Source organism: Lolium rigidum, chromosome 7 (assembly GCF_022539505.1).
Source record: "Lolium rigidum isolate FL_2022 chromosome 7, APGP_CSIRO_Lrig_0.1, whole genome shotgun sequence".
Taxonomy (NCBI): domain Eukaryota; kingdom Viridiplantae; phylum Streptophyta; class Magnoliopsida; order Poales; family Poaceae; genus Lolium; species Lolium rigidum.
This window is the reverse complement of record NC_061514.1, coordinates 341477277-341490114: the sequence shown is the minus strand read 5'-3', so window position 1 is coordinate 341490114 and position 12838 is coordinate 341477277.

The window sequence follows — 12838 nt, the reverse complement described above, 5'->3', positions numbered from 1 at the left end:
CTAACATTTAGACTTCACCCATGTCCTCAAGAACTAATCGAACTACTCACGAGACATCATATGGAACATGATCAGAGGTGATATGATGATGAATAACAACCTGAACATAAGCCTTGGTTCAATGGTTTCACTCAATAGCATCAATAACAAGGAGTAATCAATACCGGGAGAGTCTCCCTGATGTCTACGGGAGCTTCTATTCTTGTAGACAGTGTTGGTCCTCCAAGAGCAGAGGTTTGTAGAACAACAGCAAGTTTCCCTTAAGTGGATCACCCAAGGTTTATCGAACTCAGGGAGGAAGAGGTCAAAGATATCCCTCTCATGCAACCCTGCAACCACAAAGCAAGAAGTCTCTTGTGTCCCCAACACACCTAATAGGTGCACTAGTTCGGTGAAGAGATAGTGAAATACAAGTGGTATGAATAAATATGAGCAGCAGTAACGGCACCAGAAAAGTGCTTGCGGGCGTGCAGTTGATGGTAGCAATATTGCAGGAAGTAAAGATGTAGTAAAACAGTAAACAAGCAGCGATAGCAGTATTTAGGAACAAGGCCTAGGGATCATACTTTCACTAGTGGACACTCTCAACATTGATCACATAACAAAATAAATAGATAGACGCTAGACTCTACACTCTCTTGTTGGATGATGAACACCACTAACCTGTAGGATTACACGAACCCTCAATGCCGGAGTTAACAAGCTCCACAATATTCGATGTTCATGTTTAAATAACCTTAGAGTGCACGACAGGATCAACATAACCAAACCAAGTACTAACATAGCATGCACACTGTCACCTTCACGCTACGAAAGGAGGCATAGATCACATCAATACCATCATAGCAATAGTTAACTTCATAATCTACAAGAGATCACAATCATAGCCTACGCCAAGTACTACACGAATCTACAATAGATAGATGCTAGACTCTACACTCTCTTGTTGGATGATGAACACCACTAACTGTGTAGGATTACACGAACCCTCAATGCCGGAGTTAACAAGCTCCACAATATTCGATGTTCATGTTTAAATAACCTTAGAGTGCACGACAGATCAACATAACCAAACCAAGTACTAACATAGCATGCACACTTGTCACCTTCACGCTACGAAAGGAGGCATAGATCACATCAATACCATCATAGCAATAGTTAACTTCATAATCTACAAGAGATCACAATCATAGCCTACGCCAAGTACTACACGATGCACACACTCGTCACCATTACACCGTGCAGGAGGAATAAACTACTTTAATAACATCACTAGAGTAGCACACAGATAAATTGTGATACAAAACACATTGCAATCATAAAGAGACATAAATAAGCACTTCACTATGCTCTTCATAACAGTGAATAAGTATTCTGTGAAATATAGCCTAAGAGACCCACACGGTGCACACGCTGTCACCTTTACACACGTGGGACAAGGAGTCTCCGGAGATCACATAAGTAAAACCCACTTGACTAGCATAATGACATCTAGATTACAAGCATCATCATATGAATCTCAATCATGTAAGGCAGCTCATGAGATTATTGTATTGAAGTACATAGGAGAGAGATGAACCACATAGCTACCGGTACAGCCCCGAGCCTCGATGGAGAACTACTCCCTCCTCATGGGAGACAGCAGCGTTGATGAAGATGGCGGTGGTGTCGATGGAGGAGCCTTCCGGGGGCACTTCCCCGTCCCGGCGGCGTGCCGGAACAGAGACTCCTGTCCCCCAGATCTTGGCTTCGCGATGGCGGCGGCTCTGGAAGGTTTCTCGTACCGTGGCTTTCTCGTATCGAGGTTTTAGGTCAGGGACCTTTTTATAGGCTACGAGGCGGAGTCGGAGAGGCTACGAGGCGGTGACACACTAGGGGGGCGCGCCCCCCCCTAGGCCGCGCCGCCCTGTCATCTGGGGGCCCAGTGGCCCCCCTCTGGCGACTCTCGGGTGTTCTGGAAGCTTCGTGGAAAAATAGGATGCTGGGCCTTGATTTCGTCCGATTCCGAGAATATTTCCTTACTAGGATTTCTGGAACCAAAAACAGAAGAAAACAGGAACTGGCCCTTCGGCATCTCGTCAATAGGTTAGTTCCGGAAAACGCATAATAATGACATAAAGTATGCATAAAACATGTAGATATCATCAATAATGTGGCATGGAACATAAGAAATTATCGATACGTCGGACACGTATCAGCATCCCCAAGCTTAGTTCCTGCTCGTCCCGAGCAGGTAAACGATAACAAAGATAATTTCTGGAGTGACATGCCATCATAACCTTGATGATACTATTGTAAACATATGTAATGAATGCAGCGATCAAAACAATGGTAATGACATGAGTAAACAACTGAATCATAAAGCAAAGACTTTTCATGAATAGTACTTAAAGACAAGCATCAATAAGTCTTGCATAAGAGTTAACTCATAAAGCAATAAATCAAAGTAAAGGTATTGAAGCAACACAAAGGAAGATTAAGTTTCAGCGGTTGCTTTCAACTTATAACATGTATATCTCATGGATAATTGTCAACATAGAGTAATATAACAAGTGCAATATGCAAGTATGTAGGAATCAATGCACAGTTCACACAAGTGTTTGCTTCTTGAGGTGGAGAGAAATAGGTGAACTGACTCAACATAAAAGTAAAAGAATGGTCCTTCAAAGAGGAAAGCATCGATTGCTATATTTGTGCTAGAGCTTTTATTTTGAAAACAAGACACAATTTTGTCAACGGTAGTAATAAAACACATGTATTATGTAAATTATATCTTACAAGTTGCAAGCCTCATGCATAGTATACTAATAGTGCCCGCACCTTGTCCTAATTAGCTTGGACTACCGGATCATCGCAATACACATGTTTTAACCAAATGGCACAAAGGGGTACCTCCATGCCGCCTGTACAAAGGTCTAAGGAGAAAGCTCGCATTTTGGATTTCTCGCTTTTGATTATTCTCAACTTAGACATCCATACCGGGACAACATGGACAACGAGATAATGGACTCCTCTTTAATGCATAAGCATGTGGCAACAATTAGTGTTCTCATATGAGATTGAGGATATATGTCCAAAACTGAAACTTCCACCATGATTCATGGCTTTAGTTAGCGGCCCAATGTTCTTCTCTAACAATATGCATGCTCCAACCATTAAGGTGGTAGATCTCTCTTACTTCAGACAAGACGGACATGCATATCAACTCACATGATATTCAACAAAGAGTAGTTGATGGCGTCCCCAGAAACATGGTTATCGCACAACAAGCAACTTAATAAGAGATAAAGTGCATAAGTACATATTCAATACCACAATAGTTTTTAAGCTATTTGTCCCATGAGCTATATATTGTAAAGGTGAAGGATATCAATTTTAAAGGTAGCACTCAAGCAATTTACTTTGGAATGGCGGAGAAATACCATGTAGTAGGTAGGTATGGTGGACACAAATGGCATAGTGGTTGGCTCAAGGATTTTGGATGCATGAGAAGTATTCCCTCTCGATACAAGGTTTAGGCTAGCAAGGTTATTTGAAACAAACACAAGGATGAACCGGTGCAGCAAAACTCACATAAAAGACATATTGTAAACATTATAATACTCTACACCGTCTTCCTTGTTGTTCAAAACTCAATACTAGAAATTATCTAGACTTTAGAGAGACCAAATATGCAAACCAAATTAGCAAGCTCTAGGTGTTTCTTCATTAATAGGTGCAAAGTATATGATGCAAGAGCTTAAACATGAGCACAACAATTGCCAAGTATCAAATTATTCAAGACATCATACCAATTACTACATGTAGCATTTCCCGTTTCCAACAATATAACAATTAACGAAGCAGTTTCAACCTTCGCCATGAACATTAAAAGCTAAGAACACATGTGTTCATATGAACCAGCGGAGCGTGTCTCTCTCCCACACAAGCATTTATTCAAACAAAAACAAAAACAAAAGCACACAGATGCTCCAAGTAAAGTGCATAAGATGTGACGGAATTAAAATATAGTTTCACTAGAGGTGACCTGATAAGTTGTTGATGAAGAAGGGGATGCCTTGGGCATCCCCAAGCTTAGACGCTTTAGTCTTCTTAAAATATGCAGGGGTGAACCACCGGGGCATCCCCAAGCTTAGAGCTTTCACTCTCCTTGATCATATTGCATCATTCTCCTCTCTTGATCCTTGAAAACTTCCTCCACACCAAACTCGAAACAACTCATTAGAGGGTTAGTGGACAATAAAAATTAACATGTTCAGAGGTGACACAATCATTCTTAACACTTCTGGACATTGCATAATGCTATTGGACATTAATGGATCAAAGAAATTCATCCAACATAGCAAAAGAGGCAATGCGAAATAAAAAGGCAGAATCTGTCAAAACAGAACAGTCCGTAAAGATGGATTTTATTGAGGCACCAGACTTGCTCAAATGAAAATGCCCAAATTGAATGAAAGTTGTGTACATATCTGAGGATCACGCACGTAAATTTGCTTAATTTTCTGAGCTACCTACAGAGAGGCAGGTCGGAATTCGTGACAGCAAAGAAATCTGTAACTGCACAGCAATCCAAATCTAGTATGAACCTTACTATCAAAGACTTTACTTGGCACAACAAAACACAAAACTAAGATAAGGAGAGGTTGCTACAGTAGTAAACAACTTTCAAGACACAAATACAAAATAAAAGTACTGTAGCAAAATAAACACATGGGTTATCTCCCAAGAAGTTCTTTCTTTATAGCCATTAAGATGGGCTTAGCAGTTTTAATGATGCACTCGCAAGAAATAGTATTTGAAGAGCATCAAGAGGCAAATTCAAAACAAATTTAAGTCTAACATGCTTCCTATGCATAGGAATCTTGTAAATAAACAAATTCATGAAGCATAATGCAACAAGCATAGAAAGATAAAACAAGTGCAGCTTCAAGATTTTCAGCAAAAAGAGAGGTGTTTTAGTAACATGAAAATTTCTACAACCATATTTTCCTCTCTCATAATAATATCCAGTAGCATCATGAGCAAACTCAACAATATAACTATCAAATGAAACATTATTATCATGAGTCTCATGCATAAAATTATTACTACTCCCAACATTAGCATAGTCATTCTTATTAATTGTAGTGGGAGCAAATTCAACAAAGTAGCTATCATTATTATTCTCATCAAGTGTAAGAGGCATATGATAATCATAATAAAATTCACTCTCCATAGTAGGTGGCACCAAAAGACCACTATCATTATAATCATCATAAATAGGAGGCAAAGTATCATCAAAGAAAATTTTCTCCTCAATGCTTGGGGGACTAAAAAGATCATGAAAACCAGCTTCCCCAAGCTTAGAACTTTCTATATCATTATCAACAATGGTGTTCAAAGCGTTCATACTAATATTACTACCAGCATGCAAATAAGGTTCCATAGTTTTTTTAATTTTCGCATCAAACCATCCATGTCTTAAATCAGGAAATAGAATAAGAAGCTCATTGTTGTCCATTATGCCAAACTAGTGTAAACAAGAAACAAAAAGATGCAATTGCAGGATCTAAAGGAAATAGCTTCGAGCACACACACAACGGCGCCGCAGGAAAAGTACTTTACACGGGACCGGAGTATGAGAGCCTTTACCTTTCATCCCCGACAACGGCGCCGAGAAAATAGCTTGATGTCTACGGGAGCTTCTATTCTTGTAGACGAGTGTTGGGCCTCCAAGAGCAGAGGTTTGTAGAACAACGGCAAGTTTCCCTTAAGTGGATCACCCAAGGTTTATCGAACTCGGGGAGGAAGAGGTCAAAGATATCCCTCTCATGCAACCCTGCAACCACAAAGCAAGAAGTCTCTTGTGTCCCCAACACACCTAATAGGTGCACTAGTTCGGCGAAGAGATAGTGAAATACAAGTGGTATGAATAAATATGAGCAGCAGTAAAGGCACCAGAAAAGTGCTTGCGGGCGTGCAGTTGATGGTAGCAATATTGCAGGAAGTAAAGATGTAGTAAAACAGTAAACAAGCAGCGATAGCAGTATTTAGGAACAAGGCCTAGGGATCATACTTTCACTAGTGGACACTCTCAACATTGATCACATAACGAGAATAAATAGATAGATGCTAGACTCTACACTCTCTTGTTGGATGATGAACACCACTAAGCGTGGTAGGATTACACGAACCCTCAATGCCGGAGTTAACAAGCTCCACAATATTCGATGTTCATGTTTAAATAACCTTAGAGTGCACGACAGATCAACATAACCAAACCAAGTACTAACATAGCATGCACACTCGTCACCTTCACGCTACGAAAGGAGGCATAGATCACATCAATACCATCATAGCAATAGTTAACTTCATAATCTACAAGAGATCATAATCATAGCCTACGCCAAGTACTACACGATGCACACACTCGTCACCATTACACCGTGCGGGAGGAATAAACTACTTTAATAACATCACTAGAGTAGCACACGAGATAAATTGTGATACAAAACACATTGCAATCATAAAGAGATATAAATAAGCACTTCACTATGCTCTTCATAACGGTGAATAAGTATTCTGTGAAATATAGCCTAAGAGACCCACACGGTGCACACACCTGTCACCTTTACACACGTGGGACAAGGAGTCTCCGGAGATCACATAAGTAAAACCCACTTGACTAGCATAATGACATCTAGATTACAAGCATCATCATATGAATCTCAATCATGTAAGGCAGCTCATGAGATTATTGTATTGAAGTACATATGAGAGAGATGAACCACATAGCTACCGGTACAGCCCCGAGCCTCGATGGAGAACTACTCCCTCCTCATGGGAGACAACGAGCGTTGATGAAGATGGCGGTGGTGTCGATGGAGGAGCCTTCCGGGGCACTTCCCCGTCCCGGCGGCGTGCGGAACGGAGACTCCCTGTCCCCCGGATCTTGGCTTCGCGATGGCGGCGGCTCGGAAGGTTTCTCGTACCGTGGCTTTCTCGTATCGAGGTTTTAGGTCGGGGACCTTTTATAGGCGAAGAGGCGGAGTCGGAGAGGCGACGAGGCGGTGACACACTAGGGGGCGCCCCCTAGGCCACGCCGCCCTGTCATCCGGGGCCCGGTGGCCCCCTCCGGCGACTCTCGGGTGTTCGGAAGCTTCGTGGAAAAATAGGATGCTCGGGCCTTGATTTCGTCCGATTCCGAGAATATTTCCTTACTAGGATTTCTGGAACCAAAAACAGCAGAAAACGAGAACCGGCCCTTCGGCATCTCGTCAATAGGTTAGTTCCGGAAAACGCATAATAATGACATAAAGTATGCATAAAACATGTAGATATCATCAATAATGTGGCATGGAACATAAGAAATTATCGATACGTCGGAGACGTATCACTCCCCTATGAAATAATCAAGATTCACCCCTAGATGTTACAGCGGAGACGAGGTGCAGCGGTGGAGATGATGGTGTCGGCGGTGGAGATGATGATGATGATGATCCCAATGAAGTCCAGCTCGATGAAGGTGATGATGGCGACGATTTCCCCGGCAGATTTCAGTCTGCCGGAGAGCTCTTTTCTCTCTGGTGTTTCTCCGCCCCGCAGAGGCGGCTCTGTCTATTCTCGATGCCTCTGTACACCTTAGGGTTCTCTGGAGATGAAGTATGCGAAAGGGAGACGGCCGAGGGGGGTTGTGGGCCCCCTCCCCACATGGCGGTGCGCCAGGCCTGGTGGCCGCGCCGGCCTATGGGGGGTCCCGTGGTGGCCCTCCTCGGCCTCCCCTTCTGGCTGGCTCCGTCATTTGGAAAAATAGGAGCTTCGGTATATTTTCCGTCAATTGTTGATCTTCAGAAATATTGTATCCTGACGGTGCTTTTTCCAGCAGAATCCTGACTCCGGTGAATGATTCTCCAATAATCATGAAACATGCAAAATAGGTGAAATAACATAAGTATCATCTCTAAATATGAAATATATCAATGAATAACAGTAAATTATGATATAAAATAGTGATGCAAAATGGACGTATCACTGCCCAACTTTGAGAAACTTTTCAAGACCAATTTCAACGCTGATGATGAGGTGTGGCGGGCGCAACGAAAGGTGGCGATCATGCTGACACAGATCACGACGATTTCCACTCCGTCAAATTCCGCGTGCTAACGGCGAGCTCGCATGTGGAGTTCGTGCATTGGCGGCTACTCTTAGTGCCGTCCACCGTTACTTAGTTCAAGTGTGGTGGTGTGAGGTAAGCTCACCATGTGAAACAAGTGTTGAGACTCAACTTGAGTAGAGAGGCAACCAAACTCTCATGTGAGCGATCAAACGAAATGCACAACATTTTTTTTTTTGGGTCACACACTACGTCCATAACTCCCAACGCATTTCCCCGGGATCCCTAAAAAGGCTACCACCTATCAATCACGCCCTTAGTTCTTGTTGGCAGCATGGACCTCAAGTAATGCAGCGGGCCATCTGTGGATTATCCCCTGTCACAAAATTATAATCATGATACACCAATAAGAAATTCAATACCATAGAGAAGCATGTCTCGATACACACCAACTAATGGGCTTGTAGGGAACTTGCACGGCGGAGATACAGGGAGTAGTGTTGTTCAGGTGCAAGAATGAGGTTTTGGGTAGATGGCTCCTAAATTACATCTTCGAATATCAGCTTGGAGATGTGGCTATCAGGAAAGCAGTGGGCGACATAGTAGAAGCACTTTACCATGTGGAGAAATGTGTGCCTAGTGGGTTCACTTATACCACTGTCACCCTTAAGAACACATCGATGCAGCTCTTTCATCTCTAGATCTACTTGACGATTGGAGTCCCCAGCATTCTCCGTACTCTGCCCATCCTGATTATTGGACGTTTTCTTTTGATAAATATATAGCTCGATCACGGAAAACTCGAGACACTATATACATGCAGAAGCACGAACCTGAGCTCGTGCGCAAACTTTCCGGCAGATTGAAGAGGTTAGGTGCTCAAGCCAAGAATACTTGTAAAGGTCTGGCCGGTCAAGCAACCATGCCTTCCGGAGCATATCTCAACTGTGCGAACCAACTGTAGCGCTATATAAGTTATGGTAGTGTTGCCGATTATTCCGTTTTTTTCTTACCCTCTCATTTTGGGTTCACGTGCTCTGGCGGTGTCCCTGGCGCCACCATGAGATCGGATCGGATCCAGCTTCATCCTTGTCTTTGTATACATACAAACCGCTCGGGAGATTGCTTCTCCACCTATTGATTGATATTCACGATCAGCTCTCGTCGAGCACTTCTCCTCGGCGACGGTTAGGGTTTGGAACCATGGCGGAACCGGCTGCCTCGGAAACCTCCGATCTGATAGGAGGGAAGGAAGGGGAAATCGATGATATGTTCTCGCACCTTGAACTCAACGACGATGAACTAGATGATGTCGTTATTGGGACCAAGGAAGCCAAGGTGTATCAGCAAGCATTTAGATGGTTGGCGTTTGGGAAGGTACTCACAAATCAGTCGTTCCACTCTGAAGCTCTCTTTGAGAAGATGAAGAGTGTATGGAATCTGACGCGCGAACCAAACTGCCGTGAAGCTGGTGAGAATCTTTTATTTTCTAGATGCATTGCTTGGGTGATTGGAAGAAAGTTGTTCACCAGGGTCCGTGGACCTTTAGGGGATGGGGACTGCTCATAGAATACTATGATGGCATTAGGACACCAGAGAATTTTGTATTTAGTGGCATGCATGTTTGGGCCCAAATTCATGGAGTGCCGGAGCTCTACCAAAAGATTGAGGTGATTGATGATCTAGCCAGACGAATTGGTAAGGTGAAGGAAGTCCATATGAACCCAAAGTTATTCTTTAATGGTAACTATGTGCGCATTAGAGTCAGAATTGATGTAGTTAATCCCCTGATGCGCTTTGTCTCTCTATCACTCCCTGAGGGGAGGAAAAGGTTACCAGTGAAATATGAGAAAGTACCTTTCTTCTGCAAGTGTTGTGGTCTAATAGGCCATGATCACGAGGAATGTCGAGATGGGATTTGGGAGGAGAAACAACTGTAATATGGTACATGGATGTTAGCTGTTCGCAGGGTTAATCAAACGGCGCCAACTCCTCATCATTTTACACCTAGAGCCCTGATGAGAGGTGGATGGTCTGGAAGAGGTGAAGGACACTCGCTAGGGCCGAGAAAGAGATCGTCGGATGACGCTTCTCGGGATGATGAGCGAGATCTGAAGTCTACTGCAGACAGCCCAATGAAAACTGATCAGGCAGATATTGAAGAGGAGGAAGATAACGATTCCAATACCAATACAAGAAGGAGGCTTGCTGTGGGGGACAAAGGGGTGCAAGGAGATAAAGTTGATGGTAAAAAGTTGCTGACGATCCTCCTGTTCCACCACCCCCACCCCTATATGTGAAAACTAAGGAGAAGAAGCTTAAGAAGAACATTGGAAATTAAAAACTTTTGGAAACATCAGTGGCCTTCCTCGAGGAGGACCGCGGGCCCAATGAATCTTCTAAGTTTGAACTGCTAGGGTTGTGGGCGATCCGAGACAGTTCAAGAATTGCGCAGCTTGGTGCGGCTGCATCGCCCTAGTTTGGTTTTCCTCTCGGAGACCAAAATGTCAAATGTTAAAGTGCAGAACTTGTGGTGGAGTTTGGGTTTTGATCATGCGTTTGGTGTGAAAAGCGAGGGCTTGAGTGGAGGTCTAGCCTTGTTTTGGAATGACGATTCAGTGGTGTCTCTGAAATCTTTTAGTCGTTCTCACATTGATGTCCTGATAAAGAATGACTCAATGGGGGAGGGCGAGTGGAGGTTTACAGGGTTCTATGGAAACCCTATGAGAACAAGGATAAAGAGAGACTGGGAGTTGCTGCAGTTCTTAAGGAGGGAATTTGATAATCCTTGGATCTGTGTGGGTGACTTCAATGAAGTGCTGGATACCACCAAACAGATTGGTGGCAATGAAAGGCAAGAATGTATGATGGAAGGCTTTAGGGAAGCTATAGTGTAATGTCAGTTCTCTGATTTTGGGCTTCTCTGGCTTGCCCTACACATGGAGTAATATGCAGCAGTCCCCTAATACTATCAAGGTCAGATTGGATAGGACACTAGGTGATGTGCTCTTTATAGAGAAGTTTGACAACACATATGTCCGTATGTACAAACTACGTCATCTGATCATTGTTGTCTCTTGATTACCTGACTGGCTGCAAGGTGGAGGAGGTGAAAGACCTTTTCGTTATGAGAATATGTGGTGTAACCACGAGAGGTACAACCAGGTTGTGGAGAATGGTTGTCAGGCAGGTGCCCGAAGCCTTGCCGAGTTAATAGGCGAATTGGGCCGAATGCAGCATAACCTGATGGCATGGTCTCAAAATGAGTTTGGGTCAGTTAAGAAGAAACTTAAATCTATGAGAGGGAAGCTAGATGATTTAAGATCCACATCCGTCAGGTCGGGTCCGACTAGAGAAGAATGTGATCTCATGAATAAAATTTCGGACCTCCTAGCAAGGGAGGAGGCTATGATGAAGCAGCGCTCTCGCATTCAATTGTTACACGAGGATGAATTCAACACATCTTTTTTCCACGCGAAAGCACGTGAACGTGAGAGAACAAACAAGATTGTGACGCTGAAGAAACCTGACAGGACCTATATATCGTCACAAACTGAGTTGGAGTCTCTGGCTACTGATTTCTATACTAATCTCTTCACTGCTCAGGATCAGACTTCTCTGGAGATTATTACACAGTTCCTTCAACCGAAGGTCTAAGATATTATGAATGAGCGCCTCCGTTCTCCGGTTACTGAGATTGAAAATACATTATTCATGATGTATCCAAATAAATCACCAGGGCAAGATGGTTACACGGCAGGTTTTTATATCAGACACTGGAATGTGCTGAAGAATGATTTGCAGTGCGGTGCGGGGGTTTATGGAAGGAGGACAGATGCCTGAAGTAGTAAATAACAAAATTCTGGTACTTATCCCTAAAGTGAAGCAACCTCAGGATCTCACACAGTACAGACCCATAGCTCTCTGTTATGTGCTCTATAAGATTGTTTCTAAGGTTCTAGCGCTCAGGTTGCGCCATATTTTGGATGAGTTAATTTCTGAAGAACAAATTGCTTTTGTGCCCGACAGGTTGATCACGGACAATGTTATCACGGCGCTTGAGTGCATACACTATCTGAAGAAGAAAAAAGAGAAGTCTGGGGCGTGTGCACTAAAGGTTGATATGGCAAAAGCCTATGATAGAGTGGAGTGGTGCTATTTGAGGGCTATTATGCTGAAAATGGGGTTTGCCCGGGCTGGGTGAATCTGATTATGCAGTGTGTGAAGTCTATATCGTTCTCTCTAAGGATGAATGGACAACTCTCAGAGTATTTTAAACCTTCCAGAGGCATAAGGCAGGGAGACCCGATCTCGCTCTACCTCTTTCTTCTATGCTCGGAGGGATTGAGTGCCATGTTGCAGTATAATGGACAAGCTCATCTGGCTAGGGGAATCAGGGTTGGAGTCCATGCCCCATGGGTGTGTCCCACATCCTATTCGCTCATAATTGCTTAATACTTTCGTAGGCATCAGTGTTGGGGGCTACCAGATTGCATGCAATCCTGGAATCCTATAGACAGGGTTCAGGTCAACTAGTAAATAAAGATAAATCGGCAATTTTTTCAGTGGCAATTGTACTGACGGTATGAAGCATGATGTCCACTCGGCGACATGTATTACCTCTGAGGCGCTGGGAGAGAAATACCTTGGACTCCCTACTGCTTTGGGACGATCAACCGATTCAGAGTTCGAGCACATCATTACTAAGATAAGGAAGTTAATAAAAGGGTGGACTCCTAAAAC